This window comes from Prenolepis imparis, unplaced genomic scaffold (genome assembly GCF_030444845.1).
Source record: "Prenolepis imparis isolate NDT839.2.m4 unplaced genomic scaffold, iyPreImpa1.0 SCAF_11, whole genome shotgun sequence".
Lineage (NCBI taxonomy): Eukaryota > Metazoa > Arthropoda > Insecta > Hymenoptera > Formicidae > Prenolepis > Prenolepis imparis.
Window position 1 is genome coordinate 16,718,701 of NW_028141169.1, and position 16,586 is coordinate 16,735,286.

The 16,586-nt window shown below is 39.3% G+C and overlaps 1 pseudogene; it reads left to right on the top strand.

Annotated features, from left to right (window-relative positions):
- The first annotated feature begins 7,305 nt into the window (after positions 1–7,305).
- LOC145943268 (uncharacterized) lies at positions 7,306–7,989 on the top strand (annotated as a pseudogene).
- Positions 7,990–16,586: the final 8,597 nt, after the last annotated feature.

Below are 16,586 nucleotides of genomic sequence, written 5' to 3' on the forward strand. Positions count from 1 at the left end.
AACAGTTTATAAGTGGTTTCAAAATTTTCGGAGTGGCCATATGAGCACAAGTGACGCTGAACGTTCTGGACGCCCTATTGAGGTCACACTCCAGAAATCATTGATAAAATCCATGATATGATGATGGATGATAGAAGAGTGAAGGTGCGCGAGATTGCTAGTGCTGTGGGCATCTCGAGTGAACGGGTACATAATATTTTGCATCAACATTTGGGCATGAAAAAGCTATTCGCAAGATGTGTGCCGCGATTGCTCACAGTTGACAATAAACGAAATCGTGTGAGGTGTTCCAAGGACGGTTTGCAGCTGTTTCAGCGGAATCCACAGGACTTTAAGCGTCGTTTCGTCACTGTGGACGAAACATGGATACACCACTACACGCCTGAGACCAAGGAACAGTCCAAACAATGGGTTGCCAGCGGGGAGTCTGCACCAAAGAAGGCGAAGACCGTTCTTTCGGCCGGGAAAGTTATGGCGACTGTCTTTTGGGATTCGCAAGGAATAATCCTCATCGACTATTTGGAAAAGGGCAAAACTATTACAGGTGCATATTATTCATCGTTATTGGACCGTTTGAAAATCGAGCTGCAAGAAAAACGTCCACGATTGGCCCATAAAAAAGTCCTTTTCCATCACGACAACGCACATCACGACAGCTCACTCATCTGTAGTTGTAGCCGCAAAATTGATGGAATTAAGGTTCCAACTCGTTCCGCATCCCCCCTATTCTCCAGATTTGGCTCCCTCGGACTACTACTTGTTCCCCAATATGAAGAAATGGCTGGGGGGAAAGAGATTTTATTCAAACGAGGAGGTGATTGCGGAAACGAATGCCTATTTTGCAGAGTTGGACCAATCTTATTATTTGGAAGGGATCAACAAACTGGAGCAGCGTTGGACGAAGTGTATAAGCCTAAAAGGAGACTACGTTGAAAAATAAAAAAAGTTTATCCCGAAAAATTAAGTAGTTTTCATTTTTGCACGGACTTTTCAAACCACCCTCGTACTTCGACATCTATGGAATACCACCCCTGGAGCCCGGATTTCTCCTTCGTCTTCGGCGAAACTCCATCATCCACCGATGGAACACTCGACAACTACAAGGATTTTTTTCACAAACTTGCGGACAATATAGTTGTGTATTTCTATATTATATGTCTGTCGGTTACGATCTTAATCAGTTTCTTACTCTTTTTACCGAAAATTGCGAACGCAACGACCGATTAGTCGTACATTTATTTCGCAAATTTTTCTTCGTTGAAGTAAGAAACGTTTTAACGTAGTTGCTAGCTGATATCATATGTAATTCAGTAATTTCAATAAAATACTTTTATGTATCGTTTTAAACATTATGTATTTGTAATATCAATTATATGAAGAATTAGTAATAATAAATGTGTGTGAAACTTTTTTAATTGTATTTTTTTGTTATTTTTCTCATTCTCTAACCTCATAGCAAAACAGAAACTCGATCTTTTAAAAAACTTTAAAGCGTAATTTATGACCTCGATAACAGCAGCTGTCTCAATATTATGTCTCAGACTCCCATGCCTGATCATATCTGTTTTATTATCCAACAAATGTCCATGCTGCACTTCCTAACTATATTGTTTACTAGAATGCTAATGCACGTGTTTTTTATTAGAACTCTTATTGTTACCTGAGGTGCCGATAGTACCCGTCAATGTGACGTTGAGTAATCGGTTAGGCATAATTACGGACGCTGGCCGATTGTATTTTTTGTATATCTTTTTGTTTCCTTTGTTACCAACGATATCTGGCAATGCGACGCTGAGTAAGCGCTCGGCCGAAATAAATGCTTGCGGTTAATTTTTTCAGCGCTATACATGGACGCCGGGCCCATTCGCTCTACTGTAAGAGATAGCCGGGGATGTCATACTCCCTACAAAGATTTCGGTATACCACGGCGACTTCAGTATTTTATCGTTATTTTGTCGGATAATTTTGTTACCCCTCTGTCATGTCATTAGTCGTCTACTTAAATATAATATTGCGTAATCTCTTCCTTTTCAATTATTTCTTACCGTAATTATTATCGAAGATTTTCTTCGACGCACCGGGACCTATGCAAATACATTTTATTACCCTTTTTTATCTCACCGGCGTGACCAATCGGCATTCCCCCCACCATCCCCCTCTCTAGAGTCCGCGGCCGAGTGGTGGGGAGGGGTTAGTTTGACGGGCCATGTCTGACAGCGTCAGTGACCGAGTGGTGGGGGGACGGCGCCAGTGGCCGAGTGGTGGGGGTTTATTATGACGGGCCATGCATGCCCATTAGGGTGGTCGTTATATGGGTTTTTTCAGAATTTTAATGTTGGATAGTCGTAAATCGGCTTTAAATGTGAAGAAAAAAAATCTCTAATTTTTTCAGATTTTTATTTTGAGTCCTGAGTCTCCCTGTTGGCACGTAATTTTCTTTTTCATTTAAAAAATATTTATTTAAGTTAGTTCTAGTCTAAAATAGCGACATTTTATGAAATACGTTTCATTGCCGTGAAAATAGTAAAACATCGTATATGAGATATTTCACTCGAGTTGTGTGTGTTATACTACACACAAATCGAGTGAAAAAATTTAAATTATTATTTTACGGAGTAATCAATATATCGATTAATTTATTATTTTCTATTGATTTTTTTTTGTTGAAGATATAATTTTTTTTTGTATTCTTTTTTAATATAGCTTATTTTCTTGTATTGGTAGTCCTGATGATACATTGGGCTTTTGTTTTAGGTATTTCACATGAGAGCTTAATATCTTAACACCACAGTTCTGCAGCTGCTTCTGTCATCAATTTTTTTTTCTGTTATTAATTTTTTTCTAAAAAAAAAAAAAAAAATTATCGAAAATTTGCGCTTAATCATTGAGCACTGGAATGGAATTCCCTACACATCTTTTTCCTATATAATCGAAAATAACGACGATTTAAAGTTCAAGGAAGATTCAAAAAAATATAAGATACGTCGTTATATTGCTTGAAAAATGGATAAAAAATAATTAACTGAATTAAAAACACCCACGACTCGTGTGGAATAGCCCATATACGATTTTTGACTATCTTTTATGAAAAATTGAATAATTTTGTTCACTACTTTTGCAGCTGACTCCATCTAGAACTGAAGTAAATTAGTATTTTTTTTCAAATTATTAAAAAATATCATATAAATAATATTTAAATAACATATAAATGAATAAATAAATGAATTGATATAAGAATATAACATAACACAACTCGAGTGAAATACCCCGTATACAATTTCATGCTATACCTCACGGCAGCGAAACTTATTTAAATCAGGTTTGTTGATTCTATTTTTAATCTAAAAATTACTTAAATTGGTATTTTTTTAAATGGAAAATATCCACGTGCAAACAGGGAGACTCAGAGCTGAAAATAAAAATCTGAAAAAATTAGAGAATTATTTTTTCTACATTTGGAGCTGATTTATGACCATCCAACATGATCTTCCATTTAACGACCACCCTAATGCCCATATATTACTAGTACAGCTGTTCGTGTCTATCTACACCCTCGTATTCGGCTATTTTCTCGAATTGCTGTATAAATCTCATGGGATTTTGTGTGTCGGTTTTTCCCGTAAATTTCAAATCTTTGAACGGGTTTTTTAACCATCCTCCGCCTGGTAATTTAGCTACAATGTTCGCGTTCTCGTTAACCGTTACCGTATTTCGATTCGCGTTTCCCGTTTCTCGTTCGTCGTCAGACATCTTACTACCGGATTCACTATCTTCCGGCTCTCTGCTTTCTACTTCGCTCGGGTTTTTTCGCACGCGTTTCTCGATTGTTTCCATACGTCGGCACAATTCGCGTAACGCTGAGTCCTTCATCTACTACTCTTCTCTCCTTTTCCGGTTCGCTACTGTAAACCGAATCATTATCACGCGCTCTCGTTATTTCCGCTACGCGCTTATTCATTTTTTCCACCTGATCGCATAACATTTGTACTTCCGCGTTCTTGACGATCAACTCCTCCTTGAGAGTCGTTTTCTTTGTCGTCGCTCGCGTTGTTACCTTTTCCGTACGTCAGCGATCTAGTTACTAACGGGATTTTTCCGGCTTCGCGATCTCCCGTCTCTCTTATGTCTTTGTCATTTTTGTCCGTCATTATTCCCGCTTTACCGTATTGTTCAGAATAATTCTATTTGCGCTAAACGTTCGACTTTTTCTCCGTCGCGCCGCTACGTTTCGAATAGCGTCACGTTTTTGTCGAAACCGCTTTCGCGTTCGCGTGTACACTATTTACCGAAACTAACGTCACTTGTTACGACAGAGTCCTGTCACGGTCGCCAGACTCGAATTTCCTACTGTTAGGGTTTCGTTTACTGGCTAGCAGAATCGCTACTCAACGGGCTTTCACCTCAGACACCGCACTCGCGCAATATATCGCTATCAGACTTCGTTCAGATTACAAATCCGCGGTTGTCAGAAAGTTAAACGCGCAGGCTAATATTCACTGTGATCGGACACTGACTCGACGAGACCTACAGAGTAGTTAAATTTAGGTATCTCTTACCTTAGATAAACGATCGCCAGTTCATATATCCTCCAATGAACAAGGAATGCCTTTGTTTCAGATACTGCGCACTTGTCCTTTGTCTCCATCCAACATCTGTCAAGATGGCCGCCGTAATTACGCAGTTCCTTTGTGTCGACCAACCGTTTCCAAGATGGCCGCCTCGACACGTTCGCACAAGTCTGGATGACGCAATTATCTCACCCAGTTAAGTATGCTAATTTTCACCTACCTTTATCACCTTCCTGTTTTTAATTAGTCCCTTTTCTTTTGTTTCAGGTCTTCGCGGGATACCAGGATCACCAAGGACACCAAGAAAAACTATGGACTTCCAGGATCGCGGGATTTCACCAGGGTAAGTAAATTTCACAGCACTGATATTTTTTATAACAATAATAAAAAATATAAATATATTTAAATATTTCAGGCTACACTCGGAATCTTTCGATTCTCGATATTACAATACAATCTTTGACGCAATTCGGTTGCGTGACTGCGCACTTCGCGAATTCTCGGTTTCACAGAGATTGGTTATTTTTGCTCGCACTTGTCGAATCACGAATTTAATCTCGCGTCGCGATTGTGGCTATGTGCCGTTATGGACTTCGCTGGTTATTATTCGAACTAATAGAAAAGTTCAACTTGTCTGATTGTTTGACCGGCGTAAGACTTCCCTCGTCTTTCTTCGCTCGCTCTTTATATATGAGTCTTCCCACTACTGGGTTCTCCCACTACGTTCACGCCTTCGGCGGCTCGACGCATGCGCCTTCTGCGCCGCACATCTCGCGCTTACGCTATCAATAAACTATATTATAAAATTATATTTGTGCGCCTTTCTTGGGTTCTCCACCCTTATCGCACTGTAAACAAACCATATATTAACTTAAAATACTGAACATAACTGATTGGCCGCGTTCCCACTGAAAGTGTGGGAAAGTGCAGATTTTCCATAAGTGGAAAGTACAATCACGTTGCACTTTTCTGCCCTTTACGCGTTTTCCTGACTTTTCGCTCGAGCTTCGCTATTGCCGTTAGTCATTCTCGCTTTTGACCTACTCTGGCCTGTCGTTACATGAGATAACAAATAAAATATAAAGATAAGATAATAAAATATATATCACTCATTCGCGATCTCGCTACACGCCTTTACATGCGTTATTGCCTTTCGCGCTCGGACGGTCCTTCGATGATTCGCGCGTTTAGTTAAAATAATAAAGTTAGCTAATCATTAGCCTTGGCATTTTGCCTTTATGTGCACTTTTTTGCACTTTGCCCTTAGTCTAAATATCTTTATTTACATCAGGCTCCGCTCCGCTGTCGTCGCCTGTCTCCTCCTGGTTGCAGCGTTGCAAGATCGCCACCTTGGCTGCGCCTCTGCTGTCGTCTTCCCGGTGTTCGGTCCTCACGACTCTAAGCCTCTGGATCACTTTCGGTGTGGATGTTGTTGGACCGGCTTCCGCTGCTGACTCGTGGCCGCTCCTTCGTTCTGCCGTGCATCCCGGCGAGGAAGATGATTTTTCCTCCGGCTTCAAGGTAGGGGAATACCGATGTGAGAACATAAAGCACTGGTTCCGTCAGTGGAATCAGTTCATTGGCGTCAGTCTTGCAAATAGCTGCAGTCGCACGTAAAGATTATATCTGATGAGCGAAAAAAGTGCATTTCCAAAATCTCCGAAATTAAAAATGCCGTTGATAAAACATCTACAAGCAAAAGTAGTACTCATGAAGAAGACCTTTCATTTATGGTATCTTATGTAAAACAAGACATTACAGACGGTTTGAGAGTTTGTGCTAATACGTTAGAGTCCTTAAATATTTGCGAAGGAACTCCGAATAATGTCATTACTAGCAATAAAGCAATATTGCTGGGGAAGAAAATGGCCGAAGCCTGTATTGATGTTATGAAGGACTTAGATTTCTACGAAGATCACGATCTTTTTCTTCCGGAGGAAGATGTTTCGGCAGACGAATTAGAAGAACCGGCACTATGCGATTCATCGTTGGAGAAAGCAGATACTTCTAGCACATATTCATCCGCACGTCAGCTCTCTCGCAGGCAGAAAGTGATTACAAAACCGGAAAGCAAGAAGCGGAAGATGGCGTGGATTTCATTCCATTAGAAACAAAAATAAAAATCGTCAATATGGTAAGAGAACACTCAAAGTGGAGTTTGAAGACCATTCACGAACGTGGAGGAAGGGCACAAAAGTAAAAGTCAGTTAACTGCATGGCGTCAAGACATCGAGCGTGGTAGTGACAATAAAGAAAAGTACGATATAATAAACAAATGGACCCTCGACCGTTTTCGAGAAGGAAGGAAAAGAAGCCAGTAACAACGAGGATGTTGAGAGAATGGGCTTCCCAAGCAGCAGTACAATTTGAAAATTTCCAGTTTGCAGCATCCGAGTCATGGGTAATCAAATTTAAATCAACATTTAGGATTCGGCAAAGAAAAGTGACTCGATACATTAAATCGAAAAATGCGTTAGATATATCACAAATATTAAAGGAAGCGAAAAAATTTCAAAACCGCATCGCTAAACAAACTGTAAAATTTCAAAGGGACTTCATTATTAACACCGATCAAACTGGTTGCGAGTATCGCGTTGATGTGCGACGAATTCTCCCCGATAAAGGCAAAAAAACTACAGAAGTTTTTTTGGGTGATTTTAATAAAATTACGCATTCTTATACGGCCCAATATGCAATAACTGCTTCAGGAAAAGTTTTGCCAAAAGTATTTTTATGTATGCAGGAACCGAAGGGAACGTTTGGTCCTCGTGTCTCGGAAGCGATCAAAACGATATCAAAAATATATGGCAATGTACATGTTACCGCCTCAAAATCGGGAAAATTGACGAAAGCCCACTTTGGTGAATTCGTCGATCACATCATCAAGCCCTATTGCAACTAAGAGGAGTTTCTGCTCATTTTGGATTCATGGGGAGGACAGACAGACACAGCACACTTCAACAGTGTCTTTACTGATGATGAAGGCAATTGTACTTCAATGGTAGAAATTATTCCTCCACACTGCACGCCATACTGTCAATCATGTGACGTGTACTTGTTTCGGCAAGCGGAGAATTTTATCAAAAGAATTCAAAATTCTGTGGAAGTTCTGTAAAGTAACCGACAGCTCTCTTCGCGCGAAGATGCTATCAAAATACACCCATTAATTCACTCGCAACTTTCTTCAAACTTATTTAATAACATGATCGAGTACGCGTGGTTTGCGTCAAAATTAATTCCGACAAGAAACGTTTTCGCAAACGTTAATCAGGTCTGTTTTCCATCAGAAGTAAGAAAAAATAAATGTACATGTGAGGTACTTTCTTTCATCCATTGCGCAAATTGTCGCCGATTTATTTGTTTCAACTGTTTTTACGATGCATATCACTCCAGTATATGTTCTGTATATGATAATCAATAAATGAAATTTGTAAACAAATTCTGATATTTATCTCTTCTTATTTCCCTTTCCAATGTATTTGTATTGTATATGTATAATTAATTAAACTGATAATTAATGAAGTTCTTTTGCAAATGTCTACCGAATATGTATTTTGAAATAAATAAAAAAGAACAGAATAAGCAAACACATATAGCATTGATAATAATAAAATAGTAAATAAAATTTTTAAATATAAATAAAATTTAAATAATATATATATATATAAAACTAGCAAGTTAAAACAAAAAAAAAAGTTACGACACGAGATCGAACTTGCGATCTACGAGTTACGAAGCAAGGACTTTAGGGCCACCTCGGGCTGGTTGGTGAACTTACTAACGGGACGGCTCTTAAATCGCTGCTGGACTTTTCGTTTTTTTTTTTTTTTTGAAAAAATTAAACTCGAAAACTATGGAGCATTTGACAAAACGCCAAGACACGTATATCTTTTTTTAGCCTCTAGAATCACCAAAAAAACTGGCATCCAGATTCTCGATGTACTGGATATAGTGTCCCCTTGTAAGTGTCTAAGTTCGTCGAAGGGAATGGAGATGACATTTCGGGAAATTGTTCAATTGTGAATGTTCGAATTCCGTTTCGACCCTGTAAATCGCGCGACTTGAGAATTGGTCTTGATGTTGCGCGCTCTTTGCTTGGTCTTAGTAATTTAAATGATTATTGAATTGGCCGTTATTACTATTCTAGTTATTTGATGAGTTACCGAAATTATATCGATTATTATAATTTTGTCCATTATTTATTTGTCTGTTATTTTGTGTATTTTTCCCATGAGCATTTATGAGTGATGAACCTTAACGAGGCCTCGGATAGGGTTTGCCCTCCGGCGGGCACCCAGTGTTGTGAGACGGGTCGGGTTTTCTCGCGCATGCGCGGCGGACATAGCATCAGTGAGGTATATGTACAGATAAAAAGATGTACCATGATCACATAATTCTGCAAAATTTTTTGTAATATAAGGAAAAATTTGTAATATATAATTAATAATACAGCATACATATGCACAATTATATATATATATATATACATATATATTGTATTATTAAATATATATTACATATCTCTTCTAGTCTTCCCGCCAAGAGTGTCAACCGTCAGCGCCCTATCTCCTACCACCTCTTCACTACAGATAGATACATCACTGCTAACAGCCATTATGGCCGCGCATGAGCGAGAAAACCCGGCCCGTCTCACAACACTGCGGGCACCCAGCGCTTAATTTTTCCGGGGTGAACAATGTTAAATATGCGACCGGCCGCAGGAAATTAGTCCACCAGGTTCCCTGTGGAAAATCGGTTACTAGTGTGGAAATCAAAACTAGAAAGGAAATCCGCCTTGGAACATGGAATGTGAGAGGCTTACTACAAATAGGTAAACTCATCATTTTGGAGAACGAGCTATCCAATGCTAACATAGCCATAGCTGGATTGGCTGAGACACACTGTAAGCATTCTGGCCACTTCACTACAGCTAACGGGAACTGTCTCTGCTTCTCGAGCGCCGAGGAAGGGGAAACATAGGGGTGTTGGCTTCTGGATAAATAAGAAATATGTGAACTCGATCCTTGGATATGATGTTGTTAACGAGAATAATCTGCCTCCACATAAGAGCTAACCCAATGGATATTCACCTGATTCAGGTATATGCGCCGACAACAAATACTAGTGATGAAGAAATGAAGGATTTTTATATGGAGACCACATTACAGATCATTCCTAATAGGGAGATTACTGTTGTGATGGGTGACTTCAATTCCAAGGTTGGATCAACGACATCTGATGATCACCTTCGCCATGTTGTTGGGCACTTTGGACTCGGAGAGCGCAATGAGAGGGGTCAACATGATCCAGTTCTGTGTGGATAATCGCTTGACGGTGACTAATACCCTATTCTCACACCATCCCAGGAGGCTCTTTACTTGGACGTCTCCCGGAGATAGGTATCTCAATCAGATCGATTTTATTTTGGTAGGGAATCGATGGAGAACAGCAATAAGGTCTTGCAAAATCCTCCCCCCCCCTGGCTTGAATGTTGGTTTTGACCATCAAATACTAATATGCAGATTTCGAGTTAAGTTACAAAGATGCGGTAGGAGGAAGCTGACATATGTGTCTCCCCCTGAGGAGATGTCAACCTTTAAGAAAACGATGGAGGCTGTCGTCTTGCAGGAGGGAGAGAATCTTATTTCTTGTAACAATATTAATGACATGTGGGAAAACTTTAAAACATTCATGACCAATGTGCTAAAAAGTACTCGCGTAATGACCACCAACCCACTCCAACCATGGATGACGCGGAAGACATTAGATCTAGTCTAACAGCGCAAGCTATTGAAGTTGTCGGGGGTGGATAACATCTTAAAAATCAGAAAATATGAACAAATATCTGGACTCATACGAGCATCATGCAGGAAAAACAGAAATGCATACATAGAAAACATATGTATAGAACTTGAGAGGCATGCAGACTACAACAATAGTTGAGATCTCTTCAAAAAAGTTAGACTACTGACCAGGAGATCCAAGTTTAAGATCTGGTCAGTAAGGGACTCTGAGGGCCCTCTTGTGGGCGAGATTGGTGGTGTTCTGGGGGTGTGGCGTAAATACTGTAAAGTTCTTTTTATCAATGGTAACGTGGTTGGGAATCACTGTTTCACGCCTGAAACGAATATATTGGTGGAAGCCGCTATAGACAAGCTCAAGCCCCATAAAGCATCCGGCATTGACCTTATAACGGCGGAGGTTCTCAAACAGCTAGGAGATCATGCTGTGAAGATAATTCATAGGATCTGTCAAGGGTTATTGAATACAGGTGCATGGCCGAATGATTGGACAACTTCGATTTTTGTTTCCTTACATAAAAAAGGCGCAACTAACAACTGCGACAACTGTAGATTACTTGCACTCCTCTCCCACGCCAGCAAAATTATGCTATATATAATCCGGGCTCGGTTAGAACAGTATGCGGCATGGTAAATCACACCAGAACAGGCGGGATTTGTCAAGGGGAGAGGCACCAGGGAGCAAATACTGAATATTGGGCAGATTATTGAAAAAGCACGAGAATATTATACACCAGCTTATCTCTGCTTTGTCGACTTCCGGGAGCCGTTTGATAGCGTAAAATGGAAGGAAATCTGGAACATCTTGCTCGATATGGGAATACCGTACCACTTGGCCTCCCTTATAGAGTATTATATGAGACTAACTCAGCTTATGTAAGAATTGACGCATTTATCTCCGGCCCATGTGCTGTCCATAGAGGACTGCGACAGGGATGTGTGCTCTTCCCGATTTTGTTCAACCTGTATATTCAGCATACAATGCTGTTAGATGGCTGGACGGGGGAAGTCACAATTGGAGATGTACAACTATCCAATCTGAGATTTGCGGACGACATAACACTGGCGACGTCTAATAGAAAGGAATGTGAAGAACTACTATGCAGACTTCAAAATATGAGTGCTCAATATGGCATGACAATTAATACTGACAAGACCAAAATAATGATTATTGATCGAGAAAACAACAGGCCTGATATTGTGCGGATTGGTCGCTGTCGGGTGGTCAACCAATTTATATACCTGGGTTTTCTGATAGAGAATATCGGAGGGTGTGAGATGTAAATTTGACGTCGAAAACAAATGGCAAGAACAGCGATGGCACAACTTACCAAAATATGGCGTGACAGAAACATCTCTAAAAACACGAAGACGAGATTTGTCCGGGCACTGGTGTTCTCCGTTTTTTTATATGTTCAGAGACATGAGTCGTTAAGAAGGCTGACAGTCGTAGATTGATGCGTTTTAAATGTGGGTTTGGCGCAGAATGTTGAGAATCTCTAGGACGGCGCGAAGAACCAATGTGTCTAGTAGTAGTGATACTAGGCGGGTTCTAACTACGGGGCAATGAGGGGGGGGTGAGGGGCGAGGGGAACCCATGGCGCGGGGAATGACGTCACGCGGGGAGGGGGAATGACGTCACGCGGGAGGCGTCCGCGATGTACCGCGATGTACCGCGAGGGGGCCGCGGGGAGGGGGAAGCGTCCGCGATGTACCGCGAGGAGTCCGCGGGGAGGGGGAGGCGTCCGCGATTTTGGTGCCGGGTCCGCGAGGGGTCCGCGGGGAGGGGGGAGCGTCCGCGATTTTGGTGCCTGGTCCGCGAGGTGTCCGCGGGGAGAGAGGAACGCGAAGGAGAGCGCGAGGCGAACGCGAGAGAGAGATGACGCACGCGAAGGAGAGAGATAGCGGTCGCGAGATAGTGCGAGATGGCTAGGTAGCGAGATGACGCGAGGCGTTCGCGAAGGAGAGCGCGAGGCGCACGCGAGAGAGATGACGCAAGCGAGGTGTATATGCAAGAGCGAGATGATGCGGCGATGGAGAGCGCGAGAGCTGATGCAGCGAAGGAGAGCGCGAGAGGCGGACGCGAGAGAGACTTTTTTTATAATAATATTTATAGTAATTTTTAATTAATAATAAGATTTTAATAGGAGGAAAGGAGAGAGGACTTATTCTAAAATAAATACATTTATTTAATATTTTTAATTAATATTTAAAATAATGTTTATTTATAAAATCGGTATGTGTATACACGAGTGATGTGTGTGTGTGTTTGAATTTAATATATAAGAATGATAAAATATAAAATATACAATATATAAAATATAAAATATAAATTAATATAAAATGTAAAATATAATAATACAATAATATAAAAATATAAAATATATACAGCAGCGCGATGGTGGCTGCGAGGTGGTGGAGCGGTGGCTGCGAGGCGGAACTCCTACATGACAGAAATTTTTTATTAATTAATTTAATAATTTTTAAATATTTTAATTTATTTATTATTATAAAAATAAAGAGACTTACACAGATTACCAAAACTCGTTTGCAATACAACCAGGATTGAGTTCTGTTACATAGAAATTTTGAACTCGCCAGTCAAAAAAGTCGAGTGGAGAATGATACAAATTATGCGTAAAGATGCAATCATACAGGTTCTTCATGTGACGTTTTTTGAAACCTATTTCGCGCCCGTGTATTGCCTGCACGATTGAATTTACTGGAGTGTTTGTCGATAGTGCTGGAACATTGGTATCTACGCTTAAGTAACGTCTGCGTAGCAATCTTCTTATTTCTTCAAGTCGCGCGATTCGAGCGGTCCGTGACTGCAAATCTCCGATCAATAATTTTGGATTTATTTTTCTTTCATAAAATTTCCAAAAAAATTTCCGTGGTTGTGGGTATTGTCCTTCTAACAAGTCGATACATCCATCGCCCAACTCCCAGAACAGATAACTCACTTTATCACTTTCAGTCGGACGCACTGCAAAATTTTCTTTTTCCACCACAGCAGCAATTTCTAACATATCTTTTTCCAGTGATGCAATATATTTCATCAGAGTTACCATCTTCACAGCACTTGCAGAATTCACACTTTAAGTGTTTTAATTTTTAACAGTTTAATGTGTGCAAATAGGACACACACTGCACGATAAAATCTGATTTAGGGAGCATCTACAGTTGCAACACGTTTTCCCTTCAATTAGAGTATATCATACAGTTTCATACAACAGCACAGCACGAGCATGCGAGTATAAGTCTGCTACTCTATGACACGACCAGTGATGTGCGTTTACACGTAAAAAAATAATTTTTTATTTTTTACGTAAAAAACGTAAATTTTTACGTAAAGCCTAGTCTACAATGGCAGTAAGCAGTATAGAGTAAGCAGTAAGCAGTAAGCAGTATGAAATGGGAATTGCCCATTTCGTTACTCCCGGTCTTTACATCCACTAAAAATAGTATACAATGACAATAACAAGGCTGTAGAATAGAGAGTATACTGTTTTTAGTGGATGTAAAGACCGGGAGTAACGAAATGGGCAATTCCCATTTCATACTGCTTACTGCTTACTCTATACTGCTTACTGCCATTGTAGACTAGGCTTAAAGAATGTAAACATGTAAAATATGTAGAAAATTAGTAAAGAAAGGTTAGGTTGTGATCGGACGATACACGGACGAGAACTACAGATTGAGATAATATTGATATCTCTTACCTTACATACACGGTCGCAAGATCATTTCACCTCTAATGATCAAGGATGCTTTATTTATTTCAGTCACTGCGCATCAATCCTTTGTTGGCTGTCGACGGTATCCAAGATGGCCGCCGTAACTACGCAGTTCCTTTGTGTCGACCAACTGTTTCCAAGATGGCTGCCTCGACACGTCGTGACATGTCGTGATGACGCAATACTTTTTCCCAGCTAAGTATGCTATGTTCGCATTCACTTTTCCCTTATTACCTTTATTTAATGTCCTTTTCCTTTTTTATAGGTCTTCGCAGGATTCCAGGATCACCACGGACACAGGATTTCGCGGACTTCCAGGATGTCGGGATTTCGCCAAGGTAAGTAACTTCACTTTAGTTAAAATATATAAATAAAATATATTTAACAAAGATATACATATATGTTTACGTGTTTACAGGTTTAGTCTTTGGATTTAATTATCACAATGTCAAACGCTGACGCACGTCGCACGCGTCATTGGTCCAATCAGGATTGCGCCCGGATTTATTCGCGATACTTATTCGCCCGAATATCGATTAATTTAGTGCTAATTATGTGCTAATTTGTTGCCGTAGTCCGGATTTTGTCGCTCAAACCGTTTAGCAGGAATTAATGTTCAAAGTGAGGGGGCTGGCTTGACATTAAGCTAGCCCCCCCCATAGTGAAAAAAAAATCGCACCTATCAATTAATTTAGTGCTAATTATGTGCTAATTTGTTGCCGTAGTCCGGATTTTGTCGCTCAAACCGTTTAGCAGGAATTAACGTTTAAAGTGACATTAAGCTAGCCCCCCCCATAATGAAAAAAATATATAGAATGCTCCGCGCCGTGTCAAGTAAAAGTAACTCTAAAAATGTGTTGATCCTTTGTTTTTGGTATCAAAATAATCTACAGACAGTGTACTAACCAAATAAATGCAAAACTGAATTTGTTGCTCGATTTTAACTATCAAAACGCGACGCTTTGTCGCCACGGAACACATACGTCGCGCGGAAATATATCATAAAATTAATAAAAAAATTAGTTGCTCGGCTGTTTTTGGTATTAAGATGATCTACAAACAATATGCTAACTAAATAAATGCAAAACCGAATTTGTTGCTCGATTTAAACTATTTAATTAAAGACTTTGTCGCCGCGGAACATATATGTCGCGCGGAAAAATATCATAAAATTGATAAAAAAATTAGTTGCTCCGCTGTTTTTGGTATTAAAATGATCTACAAACAATGTACTAACTAAATAAATAAGAAATTGAATTTGTTGCTCGATTTAAACTGATTAGAAAAGAGACTTTGTCGCCGCGGAACATATAAGTCACGCGGAAAAATATCATAAAATTGATTAAAAAATTAATTGCTCGGCTGTTTTTGGTATAAATATAATCTACACACAATATACTAACTAAATAAATAAGAAATTGAATTTGTTGCTCGATTTAAACTAAGTAAAAACGAGACTTTGTTGCCGCGGAACATAAGTCGCGCGAAAATATATAATTAAAATGATAAAATAATTTGTTGCTCGGCTGTTTTGGGTATAAATATATTCTACAAACAATAAACTAACTAAATAAATAAGAAATTGAATTTGTTGCTCGATTTAAACTATTTAAAAGCGAGACTTTGTCGCCGCGGAACATATAAGTCGCGCAAAATCTCGTTTTTAATTAGTTTAAATCGAGCAACAAATTCAATTTCTTATTTATTTAGTTAGTACATTGTATGTAGATTATATTTATACCCAAAACTGCCGAGCAACAAATTATTTTATCACTTTAATGATATAAATTCGCGCGACATATATGTTCCGCGGCGACAAAGTCCCGTTTTTACTTAGTTTAAATCGAGCAACAAATTCAATTTCTTATTTATTTAGTTAGTATATTGTCTGTAGATTATATTTATACCCAAAACTCGCGAATTTATATCATTAAAGTGATAAAATAATTTGTTGCTCGGCAGTTTTGGGTATAAATATAATCTACAGACAATGTACTAACTAAATAAATAAGAAATTGAATTTGTTGCTCGATTTAAACTAATTAAAAACGAGACTTTGTCGCCGCGGAACATATGAGTCGCGCGAATTTATACCATTAAAGTGATAAAATAATTTGTTGCTCGGCAGTTTTGGATTTAAATATAATCTACAGACAATGTACTAACTAAATAAATAAGAAATTGAATTTGTTGCTCGATTTAAACTGATTAAAAACGAGACTTTGTCGCCGCGGAACATATGAGTCGCGCGAATTTATATCATTAAAGTGATAAAATAATTTGTTGCTCGGCAGTTTTTGGTATAAATATAACCTACACACAATATACTAACTAAATAAATAAGAAATTGAATTTGTTGCACTATTTAAACTAATTAAAAACGAGATTTTGCGCGACTTATATGTTCCGCGGCGACAAAGTCTCGCTTTTAAATAGTTTAAATCGAGCAACAAATTCAATTTCTTATTTATTTAGTTAGT